We start from the raw sequence: 13,373 nt of genomic DNA on the forward strand, positions 1-13,373 counted from the left end.
ATGTAATGTCTAGCGGCAGAGTCACTGGAACTTGCTTGCTTGCGCCACACCGGCTCATAGACTTACAGGTTCTTCAGCACTATAAATTACAAATGACAAACATATTTGTCCTCCAGGAGTCGAGCTTATGAGATACAACTTGTTACATTTTGAAACATCCTAATATAATGTTTGTAGTGAATTTTCCGATTTAAATTTCATCTCTGTTATTTTCGGCCGGCCGAGGTGGCCGAGCGGTTTTAGGCGCTACAGTCTGGAACCGTGCGTCCGCTACAGTCGCAGGTTCGAATCCTGCATCGGGCATGGATGTGTGTGATGTCCTTAGGTTATTTAGGTTTAAGTAGTTCTAAGTTCTAGGGGACTGATGACCTCAGAAATTAAGTCCCATAGTGCTCAGAGAAATTTGAACCATTTTTTTTGTTATTTTCGAGTAACTCCTAACTCCCTCCTTTTTTGTTGCTCTCAGCGAAAGTTTTTCTGTCTCCGAAACATCTTAATTACCGTCAGACTATGTTGTTAATGGGTCATGTCCACAGTCTGGCGGTATATTCCAGGGCAGAAACTGTGTTTATAATCTTATATGGACGCATGGGTTCAGTTTCAAAAGGAGTGGCAAGCTCTCACGCTGTATGTCACAGTTAATGAATCGTAATGGATGAAAAGTGGTGGGATGTCAGTTTCCTAGAAACCTGTGAAGTATTCGATGGATGAAGAATCTGGAGAACGTACTGCCCTGGTAACAATCAGACGCCTGATGTGGTATGCTTGTTCAGGACAGTTGGGGCAGCATGCTGGCTTGCATTATTTTGTTGGAATATGACGTCACGAGACCTTAAGAAGTGCAGTGGTGCTGCCCCTAGTACCGAGTATGAGAACTAGAAGTGTGACGATGTTACATACCCAGTGGTACCCCAAAGAATTACGCCAGATACTATACCTCTACAACAATGATGAATGCAATGCCACAACACTGGTTATACACGGCGCGTGCACGCAGGAATACGTTCGTGACTGATTCTGCACGTGGAAGCAGGATTGGTCTGAAGAAGTAAATGTTAGCACTTCTGTATCCAGTGTCGATGTGACTCTTTCTTCGGCTTCGTCAGGGCAAGCATAAATGGTCGCCCTGCTACTGGTCTGTCCATGTTGCTGCAAAGCAGCTAATTTCCTGGCTCAACGCACGTGACTTGATGTGCGGTCCCGTACTGATGAGCAGGGAAAGTAACAGGAGAAAACAGTGCAGGGTGGTGGCAGGGGACTGCAGAGATTGCACATGGCGATTCTATATTCGAGTGACAGTCATGACACACCGACGAACGGGAGCAGTAACACTGGGTATCCATAAAAGAACGTCCCAGTTTAAATGGTATATTATCACAGTTAAACTTGGAGTGTTTGCAACAAATCGCACTCTTCAAATGGTTCAAATGGCTCTGAGCTTTATGGGAGTTAACATCTGAGCTCATCAGTCCCCTAGAACTTAGAACTACTTAAACCTAACTAACCTAAAGACATCACACACATCCATGCTCGAGGCAGCATTCGAACCTGCGACCGTAGTGGTCGCGCGGTTCCAGACTGAAGCGCCTAGAACCGCTCGGCCACACCGGCCGGCCATATCGCACTCTTACGGCACATAATAGTAAGTGGTAGAAAATCAGATAGTTTTATTAAAACTCACTCCTATTGTTACAGGCAACATCGAATTAAGCCAGAGACGAAGTCTGAAGCAGGAAGCGTACTGGTATGTCGCAAGTGGATCAGGTCTTCGACACGTGACGACATCTTCCGCAGACAGATAAATTCGAATTAAGTAGAAAAAAGATTGAGTCAGAAAACCAAGGGAAGGGAGACAAGCATTGAGCTGTGGGTGGCTCACGGGCATACTGTTTATTGCTAACCGTCTTGTTTTTATGGTTATGTCACCTGGTTTTTCTTTTAAGTGAGTGGCAGCAGCAGCGCTTATCGATAAGTGCACCGTCGTACTATCTCTGGAGCGACTGCTAGTATTCCTGGGTCGTCGTGTGTCTGGAGTTCAGCTGGGAGTTCAGTCGAGACGCAGCAGCACTGAAGTTTAGTCGGGGACGGACCAGCAACGGAGTGCAGCAGGGGGACGGTGCGCCAGTGAGGTGCCGACAGCCAGTGCTCGCCGACCGCTGGCGACACACATGAACTTCCCGACGGAAGGAGATTGGAGCGGGACGACCGTTGGTTGGTCGTTCGGTTGGTCGTCTCATCGGGAGACGTGTGTTGGGTCTCCTGGGCCTCGTCACTTGGTGATCTTGCCGGACGTGGGTCGATTCTTCCCTTGTGCAGAGATGTCGTGGCCAATGGGCAAGAGTTACCTCTCCATGGATGGGTCCGATCCAGTGTGCCCGGGTCGCCGTGTCTCCTTATTCCAAACGGATGTCGAGCTGAGTCGGGTTGGAGCTGTAGTCAGCTTCGGACAGCCAAGACTCGCCCGACCGTTGCCGACACACGTAACTTCAGTGGGAACGACCTGGGCTGGTCGTTCGGTAGGTCATCTCATCGGACGACGTGTATTTGATCGACGACTGCTTGTGAAAACTCTGTGTGTGTCGAATTCATTCGTCCATGTTGTTCCACATTGATTGCTTTTACGGTTGTTCGAGTTCTTGTGCAAGTGCGTTTACGTGGAACCGTGTGTAGCTTCTGTGGCTTCTGTGATTTCCACTGAACAGACCAATACTGTCTACGTACTGGAGTAGTTAGTCGGTCGGTTGAAATAAAGCAGCGAGTGTGTCGGATGGAAGGGAATTGATTAGGTTGTTGGTTGTTTCTTCAGGCCGTTCCTAAATCGTGTCTCCACCCGATTGTTTAGTTCAAATGGTTCAAATGGCTCTGAGCACTATGGGACTTAACATCTGTGGTCTTCAGTCCCCTAGAACTTAGAACTACTTAAACATAACTAACCTAAGGATATCACACACATCCATGCCCGAAGCAGGATTCGAACCTGCGACCGTAGCAGTCGCGCGGTTCCGGACTGCGCGCCTAGAACCGCGAGACCACAGCGGCCGGCGATTGTTTAGTGTTACGCTTGGCTGCCTGTGTCACCTAAACTGCGCTTAGATTTTCCTCCGCACGCCGACCCTTGGAACACTTCTGAGCACCACTGTTTGTTGTTTGTGATTGTCACTTTATTTGGTCGCAGGTACTGTGCCAGGCCTTCAGCCTTGTATTAATGTTGTCTGTTTTATGTGTAGTATAAGCCCTTCAGCCGAACTTCATGTCATCTATTTTAGGATTAGGTCTTCAGAATCTGTGGTTTTAATACGTAAATCCTTGTCTGTAAGCTTTCTCTTTAATTGTCTTGAATTCTTGAATCGGCCTTCAGCTGTGTTCAGGAAATGTTTATCTTAAGGTTCTCTGTAATTATTCTAAGTAGTTCTTTGGGCCTCCAGTCAACAAGATACTTCAAGTTTTCTTAAATGTTTTTCTTTTGTACTGTGTAAAACTTTACTTTTAAAGACCCTCTTTTATTATGTAAAAAAATAAATTTTTTATTGGGCCTTAAGCCGAAGAATTAATTTGAATTTTCCTTAATATGGTCTTTAGCCGGAATTTGTAAATGCCTGGCTTTTAAAGAGTTTCCTTAGCTGATCTGAAGTATTACAAGCCGGACGGGGTGGTCTAGCGGTTCTAGGCGCTACAGTCTGGAACCGCGCGACCGCTACGGTCGCAGGTTCGAATCCTGCCTAGGGCGTGGGTGTGTGTGATGTCCTTAGGTTAGTTAGGTTTAAGTAGTTCTAAGTTCTAGGGGACTGATGACATCAGAAGTTAAGTTCCCATAGTGCTCAGAGCCATTTTTGAAATATTATTTCGACCTTTAGCCGAAGAGATATTGTAATTTTACTTAAGTAAGGCCTTGAGCCGTTACTCTAAATCCTGGTTTCTTAAAAGCAATAATTGAAACTTGTTCTGGAGAAATTACTTGGGACCTTAGCCGTGAATTGATCTTTGTTGTTTTAAAGAGAAAACTGTGCATTGGTTTGAGGAATAAAGTTCTATGTGTGATTGTATAACTAACCGTAACTGACTTTGGCCCTTTTCCACAACCTGATCCGCTCTGTCCTGCGAAACCCGATGTCAAGCATATTAGTTACCTCGTAAGAAGTAGTACAAGAGTACCTCTCACATAGGAAGACGTACCGTGGACATGATACAGCAGATATGGGATTTTTACTCTAGTCGATAGTGATCACCTGATGAACTTCACGCTGCTCGCTGCTTACCATTTACTGATGGAGTGACTGCCTTCATACAACACCACATATCAAAAAGCTGCCAGCACTGAACACCAATGCGGAATCCAGCATTAGCGCAGGGTCTCTTGGGGTCCACGTTCCTGTTCAACACCGAGGCGCCTCCAGGTTCTGAAACCCACCGGGCCGGTAGGGAGGAGATCAACCGGCGAAACGACTACCGACAACCGACACGTCGCTGATGGATGATCGAGGGTCATCGTAGAATTCGGAGTGGGACCGAGGACATTCCAACTGGCAGCGCGAGACCAAACTTCCGCGCTGAGCACGCCGGCCGGCGGCCGCCTGCCAGCTGGCACCTCGCCAGGGCAGCGAGATCGCTCACACCGTCTCCTGGGCGTGAGGAAGCTGAGCTGACTAAACAGGCGTCAGCCAGAGCCCAACACGCAGCTGAACGAACCATCAGCAGTGGCTGCTGCGGGAGAACAGCGAATTGGCAACACTCAGAGTAACGTTTTACTAGTGTCGAAGACGCTTCACATCTCCCCACCAGCCATCTTGATCTCACACAGGGGTGTCTCTGCTCGGCCCCCCTACAATACATGAAACTAAAGGTGAACCTAGTTTTTCTTGCACATGATCAGTATGTGCACCTTTAGTTACATGGCACAGACACTACCTAAAATCTAAAATCCAATACTTCCTACATTTTGTTTAACAAGTACGGAGCAACAGCCTCGAAAATTCTGTGACTGAACTCCAGAAACCATCAAATAGTGGCGGAATGCAGACACGTTAGTTTATAAAGCCACTCTCCCCCCCCCTTCCCCCAAAACAAGAAAAGTAAGAAAAACCCACATGACGCGAGCTTAGGTAGAAGGCAGCGGAAAAGAACCCTATCGCACTTAAAATGGTTCAAATGGCTCTGAGTACTATGGGACTTAACTTCTGAGGTCATCAGTACCCTAGAATTTAGAACTACTTAAACCTAACTAACCTAAGGACATCACACACATCCATGCCCACTCTATCATGCTGTCCGATCCAATGGTCACGGACTTCAACGTCCAACCTGTCTCATTCAGAGACCCAATTGGGACGGGGCTCCATATTTTTTTCCAAACAAAGTTTTCAGGTTCGCTTTCTAATTGAGGGAAGAACTGTTCTTGCAACATATCCTGATAAGCCACGAGTGCTGCAGTGCCTAAGACGAAAAAACATAATTCGTGTACACTTGAAGTCGAGACACAGAACAGAAAACGTTCAATTTTCGAGAATCGGCCGGCCGGGGCGGACGAGCGGTTCTAGGCGCTACAGTCTGGAACCGCGCGACCGCGATGGTCGCAGGTTCGAATCCTGCCTCGGGCATGGATGTGTGTGATGTCCTTAGGTTATGTAATAGGATGATCGGAGCGGGTGGCGTGGTCGGGGTTGTAACGCGTGGCTGGGTAGAAGAAGGTGGCTGTTTTTAGCAATCTTCCTCTTTATTGTTGGTTCTCCCAATACATTTTCCGGTAGCTCAGCCCCACCGCTCCACTCGTGTTGTGGTGGAGAAGAGCTGATGCACGCAGTGCGGGGATCGCGACGCCGCGCCTGGTCAGCCGCTGCGCAGGCGGTAGGGGGTTAGCAGCCCGAGGCCCGGCCAGCGCGCCTCCTGCAGACGCGGCGGCTCGTGGCGACGCTGGGAGTCGCCGGTGCAGCAGCGGGCAACGCCCCCCGCCCACCGGTCCTCGGAGACAGCGTCACTGATGAAGACGACGTGGCAGCGACCGAACGCCCAGTCGGTCGAACCGAATGCTGACGACCACCTCTGATGCCCTTAAATAATGCAGACCGCTGCTGAATCCGCCGGTTACACGGCGGCGTGTTTATTAGAAGGATGTCGATGTGCTGGCTAACGCAACCGCGCCACACGCGGCCTGCGTAATTCTGCTAATGCTGCGTTCTGATGGCCGCCAAGCACGTACACTCATACCGACGCTCGTTGCAAAACTGTGTCACCTGCGTAACGCGCCGGCCAGCCTTCGTCCGCAGTTTGCCGTGAGGCTGGCGCATTGCGCACTGAAACACACTAAATTACAATTTCGCATCGTATTTCCTAAAAATAACCACTTGTCCTCTACAGTTAGTTAGCTTTAAGTAGTTCTAAGTTCTAAGGGACTGATGACCTTGGACGTTAAGTCCCATAGTGCTCAGAGTCATTTGAATTTTCGACAATCTCTTTGATATTATACAATTTCTTAAGGATAGTCTCACCACCATCTTTGGCAACTGAAGTTCAACACTTACTTTCTAAACAGAACTTTGAGGACTGTGAAGGTGTCTTCAGACACTTTTGGTTGTCCGCACTTTCCTCTTTTTTACACACATCCAGTCGGATTTCTTTTTGCACACATGGGGATCACTGTGGTTCATGATGTGGTTTCCTGTAGTCATGTCCTAGTTCATGAACCACGGAAAACGTATGAGTGGCCAAGTAAGTGGTCCCAACAGTCGGGATACCAGTTACTTTGGAATAAGGCTGGGCATCTCGGACATATTCTGAGTCGTGGTCACCTTTGTGCTCATACGGCAAAGACTATCAAATCCACAGGTTAGTCCCTCAGCCGTTAGGGGTAAAACCCAATGGGACTCGGGGCAAGTAAGGCTAGTAACCTGCTTCCCTGGTAAATATGATGCTGGCAGCAATCAGAGCAAAATGCCTCGGACCTTTGGAGGTGACGGAGTCCCACCTCTAACTGACAAACCAGGGACTCCTAAGATACGACTTGCAAACAAATGGTAATGAGATGGGGAGCAACTCTGGGAAGAAGGTAGAGCTGGCAGAGGCTGCAAGTAAGATGGGGCTGGACGTTTTAGCTGTTAGTGACATTCGGGTAAGGGGTGAGAAAGAAGAGAAAGTGGGAGAATACAAGGTCTACCTGTCAGGAGTCAAAGCAGGAATAGCACAATGGGGTGTAGGGCTTTACATCAGGAAAGAAATGGAACCCAGCGTAGTTGCAATAAGGTATGTAAACGAACGACTGATGTGGATAGATTTGACAGTGTCTAGCAAGAAAATTAGGATTGTGTCAGTATATTCGCATTGTGAAGGGACAGATCAAGATAAGATGGATAGTTTTTATGAGGCACTCAGCGATGTAGTTGTTAGAGTAAAGGACAAGGACAGTGTTCTGCTCATGGATGATTTTAACTCCAGGATTGGATATCGAACAGAAGGGTATGAAAAGGTTATGGGTAAATTTGGTGAGGATATGGAGACTAACAGGAACGGGAAACAACTCTTGGGTTTCTGTGCCAGTATGAGCTTAGTAATCACAAACTCCTTTTTTAAACATAAGAACATTCACCGGTATAGTTGGGAAGGCAGGGGAACCAGATCTGTCATTGACTATATAATAACAGATCAGGAATTCAGGAAGGCTGTGAGGGACACACGTGTATTCAGGGGATTCTTTGATGACACTGATCATTATTTAATCTGCAGTGAAATTGGGATTGTGAGGCCGAGAGTGCAGGAGGTCAGGTCCCTATGTAGGAGGATAAGAGTGGAGAAGCTTCAGGATAAGGAAATCAGGCACAAGTACATAACAGCGATCTCAGAAAGGTACCAGTTAGTTGAATGTAGTCAATTACAGTCACTGGAAAAGGAATGGACAATGTACAGGCACACAGTACTAGCAGTGGCTAATGAATGTCTTGGGACAGTAGTGTGTAAAAGTAGGATGAAGCCAACAGCTTGGTGGAATGACACAGTCAAGGCAGCCTGTAAAAGGAAAAAGAAGGCGTATCAAAAATGGCTACATACTAGAACTCAGAGAGAGTTGTGTTGAAGAAAGAAACAAAGCCAAACAGATAATTGCAGCATCCAAGAAGAAATCTTGGGAAGACTTTGCAAACAGGTTGGAGACTATGGGTCAAGCTGCTGGAAAACCATTCTGGAGTGTAATTAGCAGTCTTCGAAAGGGAGGTAAGAAGGAAATGACAAGTATTTTGAACAGGTCAGGAAAACTGCTGGTGAATCGTGTGAATGCCTTGGGCAGATGGAGGGAATATTTTGAAGAGTTGCTCAATGTAGGTGAAAACACGAACAGTAATATCTCAGATATCAAGGTAGAATGGGATAGGAATGATGATGGAAATAGGATCACATTTGAGGAAGTGGAGAAAATGGTCAATAGATTGCAGTGCAATAAAGCAGCTGGGGTGGATGAAATTAAGTCAGAACTCATCAAATACAGTGGAATGTCAGGTCTTAAATGGCTAAACAGAATAATTGAATTGACCTGGGAGTCGGGACAGGTTCCATCAGACCGGACAAAAGCAGTAATCATACCAATCTTTAAACATGGAAATAGAAAAGATTGTAACAACTACAGAGGTATCTCTTTAATCAGCGTTGTGGGTAAAATCTTCTCAGGTATTGTTGAAAGGAAAGTGCGAGTATTAGTTGAGGACCAATTGGATGAAAATCAATGTGGGTTTAGACCTCTTAGAGGTTGTCAGGACCAGATCTTTAGCTTATGGCAAATAATGGAGAAGTGTTATGAGTGGAACAGGGAATTGTATCTATGCTTTATAGATCTAGAAAAGGCATATGACCGGGTTCCTAGGAGGAAGTTATTGTCTGTTCTACGAGATTATGGTATAGGAGGCAAAATTATGCAAGGAATTAAAGGTCTTCACATGGATAGTCAGGCAGCAGTTAGAGTTGATGGCAAATTGAGTTCATGGTTCAGAGTAGTTTCAGGGGTAAGACAAGGCTGCAACCTGTCTCCACTGTTGTTCATATTATTTATGGATCATATGTTGAAAACAATAGACTGGCTGGGTGAGATTAAGGTATGTGAACACAAAATAAGCAGTCTTGCATATGCGGATGACTTAGTTGTGATGGCAGATTCGATTGAAAGTTTGCAAAGTAATATTTCAGAGCTAGATCAGAAATGTAAAGACTATGGTATGAAGATTAGCATCTCGAAAAGGAAACTAATGTCAGTGGGAAAGAAATATAAACGGATTGAGTGCCAAACAGGAGGAAGCAAGTTAGAACAGGTGGACGGTTTCAAGTACTTAGGATGCATATTCTCACAGGATGGCAACATAGTGAAAGAACTGGAAGCGAGGTGTAGCAAAGCTAATGCAGTGAGCGCTCAGCTACGATCTACTCTCTTCTGCAAGAAGGAAGTCAGTACCAAGACTAAGTTATCTGTTCACCGTTCAATCTTTCGACCATCTTTGTTGTATGGGAGCGAAAGCTGGGTGGATTCAGGTTACCTTATCAACAAGGTTGAGGTTACGGATATGAAAGTAGCTAGGATGATTGCAGGTACTAGCAGATGGGAACAATGGCAGGAGGGTGTCCACAATGAGGAAATCAAAGAAAAACTGGGAATGAACACTATAGATGTAGCAGTCAGGGCAAACAGGCTTAGATGGTGGGGTCATGTTACACGCATGGGAGAAGCAATGTTACCCAAGAGACTCATGGGTTCAGCAGTAGAGGGTAGGAGGAGTCGGGGCAGACCAAGGAGAAGGTACCTGGATTCGGTTAAGAATGATTTTGAAGTAATAGGTTTAACATCAGAAGAGGCACCAATGTTAGCACGGAATAGGGGATCATGGAGGAATTTTATAAGGGGGGCTATGCTCCAGACTGAACGCTGAAAGGCATAATCAGTCTTAAATGATGATGATGATCATCATCATCATGGGGATCAATGTTAACCTTTAAACGAAACTGACACAGAACTGAAATCACAGATCCACTCTTAGAAAGCTGCATAAATGAAATAGATTTATAATCAGGAGACGCCATTTTCCATATGCGTTGTGTGCGGAGAATGAAAAGCAGCACTAGCACATGTGATCATCTAAAACTGCTTGGGTTACTTTTTAATTATGACCCTGAACGTACACTCTACAACGCTTACACTTGGTCCTATTAAAAATTATATGTGGAACATTTTTAAATAACGCCCTCTATTGCGTAACGATAAACCAGTCTCTGTTGTTTGCAGTTCGGCCTTTGGGCGAATTTGTGGTTTATCCAGGCCGCCTTTATTGTACTGTAGTTTTAGTGACTAGCATTGTACATGATGCTCTAATAAGTATTCCTAGCCAATAGCAAGAAGCGGTACACACAAAAACCAGAATAACAGAACGTAATATGATTATATTATCTATCGAGTATGCACATGATTCAATAGACGGCACAATACTAAACAACAGACTGGAATTTGAGGGTCAAGACAGAATTAGAAATCACATTCAGAAAAGAACCACTGTCACTGTGTTTTTCCTACTGGAGTTTTTCTTTTTTTTACAGTAAGCAGTACAACATATTTAATAGCCATTCATATGTTATTGTTCGAAGGCATAAAATGGGGTTATTGTAATCCAAAACCACTCCGCAAATAAATAAATTTTTAGTAGTTTCTTGATGAAAAAATATTTCTCCCTCATACAGCAATATTGTCAGTAAACCCTCATATACAGAACAATTCCTAATTAGAATTGATACATGCCCAGCAGAGAGACTATCTCCAAAACACGCTTTTTTTTGTTTTTTTTTGAGAAAGCTGTTGTATCCCACTTTCAATTTATGCCTCAATGACACTTAACGGTTCCGTAAATGGTAGTAGGCAATGCATCACTTTAGATAAAAATTATGCAATAATGTGTATTGCTTTAGGTTAAGGGGTGGCCTTGCAGATTTCAGTACCAGTTTGGTTTTAACGAGTTCTTGTTTAGCTATCTAGTAATTTTTGTTATTAATAGTAACATATCTGAACAAAAGATGTTAACTTTGTTGCAAGGATATTTGCATTCTATGTGGTAGTATTTTCTTTTGCGTTCTGGTGAAATTTTTCATGGTTGCCATATTGCACTTAGACAGGAAATGGAGAGTGTAGATATTGCAGTTTGACATCTTGTGTCAGGCAAATCCAACACCTTCCATGAAATCCCTGACATTTTTAAGCAAATCCAGTAGTATGTCACATAGCTCCGAATAAATCGTGACATTAAATTAACCAAAGTAATACGAGTAACGAGTGAGCAAATGGAATACCACAGACTAACACAAGAATGCCTAAATGCATGTCGTGCCTTCTCACTGTGAGACCAACGCAGTTCCGAGGGGAGAAACGAGAACAGAAGCCGAGAGCAGAACCGTGTTAAGCTAGAAGGCCCTACGATAAGGGACGGACTTGACACCCACGTCACAGCCTACCGCTAAGACTACCACCTGAACGTTATAGCGTGAGACTTTTTAGCGTCCCTGTTACGTTGCAAACTTTAAAAACATTGCCCCACCACGAAAAGTATAACGTTTCGCATTGGATAGACAGAATGTTTGTAGGCGGAGCTTAAGGTTAACATTGAGACCCTGATTGGTCAGATGAAAACACAGCCAGATAGTTTTTTTTAAAACCAACTTCGGTAAATTGTAGCAAGGAGAAGTTAGATGAGTTGCTTCCGAGATGGCGACGTGAGCGGAGCTGTGCTGCCCGCCGCTGCCCTGACGCTGCCTAAACACTGACAAGGTAATGAACGCACTCGATGCCGCATTTTTGAGCGCATAATGCTTCACTCATAATTGCAGAAGTCTCATCTCTTACACCCCCTTTTTGCGCAATACTAGTGTCGACCGTTAATTAAAACTCATGGTGTTCACATTTGCCACTTGAAGAACAGATCTGAAACGCGATGATTTTTCTTTTATATACACTCCTGGAAATTGAAATAAGAACACCGTGAATTCATTGTCCCAGGAAGGGGAAACTTTATTGACACATTCCTGGGGTCAGATACATCACATGATCACACTGACAGAACCACAGGCACAGAGACACAGGCAACAGAGCATGCACAATGTCGGCACTAGTACAGTGTATATCCACCTTTCGCAGCAATGCAGGCTGCTATTCTCCCATGGAGACGATCGTAGAGATGCTGGATGTAGTCCTGTGGAACGGCTTGCCATGCCATTTCCCCCTGGCGCCTCAGTTGGACCAGCGTTCGTGCTGGACGTGCAGACCGCGTGAGACGACGCTTCATCCAGTCCCAAAAATGCTCAATGGGGGACAGAACCGGAGATCTTGCTGGCCAGGGTAGTTGACTTACACCTTCTAGAGCACGTTGGGTGGCACGGGATACATGCGGACGTGCATTGTCCTGTTGGAACAGCAAGTTCCCTTCCCGGTCTAGGAATGGTAGAACGATGGGTTCGATGACGGTTGGGATGTACCGTGCACTATTCAGTGTCCCCTCGACGATCACCAGAGGTGTACGGCCAGAGTAGGAGATCGCTCTCCACACCATGATGCCGGGTGTTGGCCCTGTGTGCCTCGGTCGTATGCAGTCCTCATTGTGGCGCTCACCTGCACGGCGCCAAACACGCATACGACCATCATTGGCACCAAGGCAGAAGCGACTCTTATCGATGAAAACGACACGTCTCCATTCGTCCCTCCATTCACGCCTGTCGCGACACCACTGGAGGCGGGCTGCACGATGTTGGGGCGTGAGCGGAAGACGGCCTAACGGTGTGCGGGACCGTAGCCCAGCTTCATGGAGACGGTTGCGAACGGTCCTCGCCGATACCCCAGGAGCAACAGTGTCCCTAATTTGCTGGGAAGTGGCGGTGCGGTCCCCTACGGCACTGCGTAGGATCCTACGGTCTTGGCGTGCATCCGTGCGTCGCTGCGGTCCGGTCCCAGGTCGACGGGCACGTGCACCTTCCGCCGACCACTGGCGACAACATCGATGTACTGTGGAGACATCCCGCCCAACGTGTTGAGCAATTCGGCGGTACGTCCACCCGGCCTCCCGCATGCCTACTATATGCCCTCGCTCAAAGTCCGTCAACTGCACATACGGTTCACGTCCACGCTGTCGCGGCATGCTACCAATGTTAAAGACTGCGATGGAGCTCCGTATGCCACGGCAAACTGGCTGACACTGACGGAGGCGGTGCACAAATGCTGCGCAGCTAGCGCCATTCGACGGCCAACACCGCGGTTCCTGGTGTGTCCGCTGTGCCGTGCGTGTGATCATTGCTTGTACAGCCCTCTCGCAGTGTCCGGAGCAAGTGGGTCTGACACACCGGTGTCAATGTGTTCTTTTTTCCATTTCCAGGAGTGT

Source organism: Schistocerca gregaria, chromosome 1, assembly GCF_023897955.1.
Source record: "Schistocerca gregaria isolate iqSchGreg1 chromosome 1, iqSchGreg1.2, whole genome shotgun sequence".
Classification (NCBI taxonomy): domain Eukaryota; kingdom Metazoa; phylum Arthropoda; class Insecta; order Orthoptera; family Acrididae; genus Schistocerca; species Schistocerca gregaria.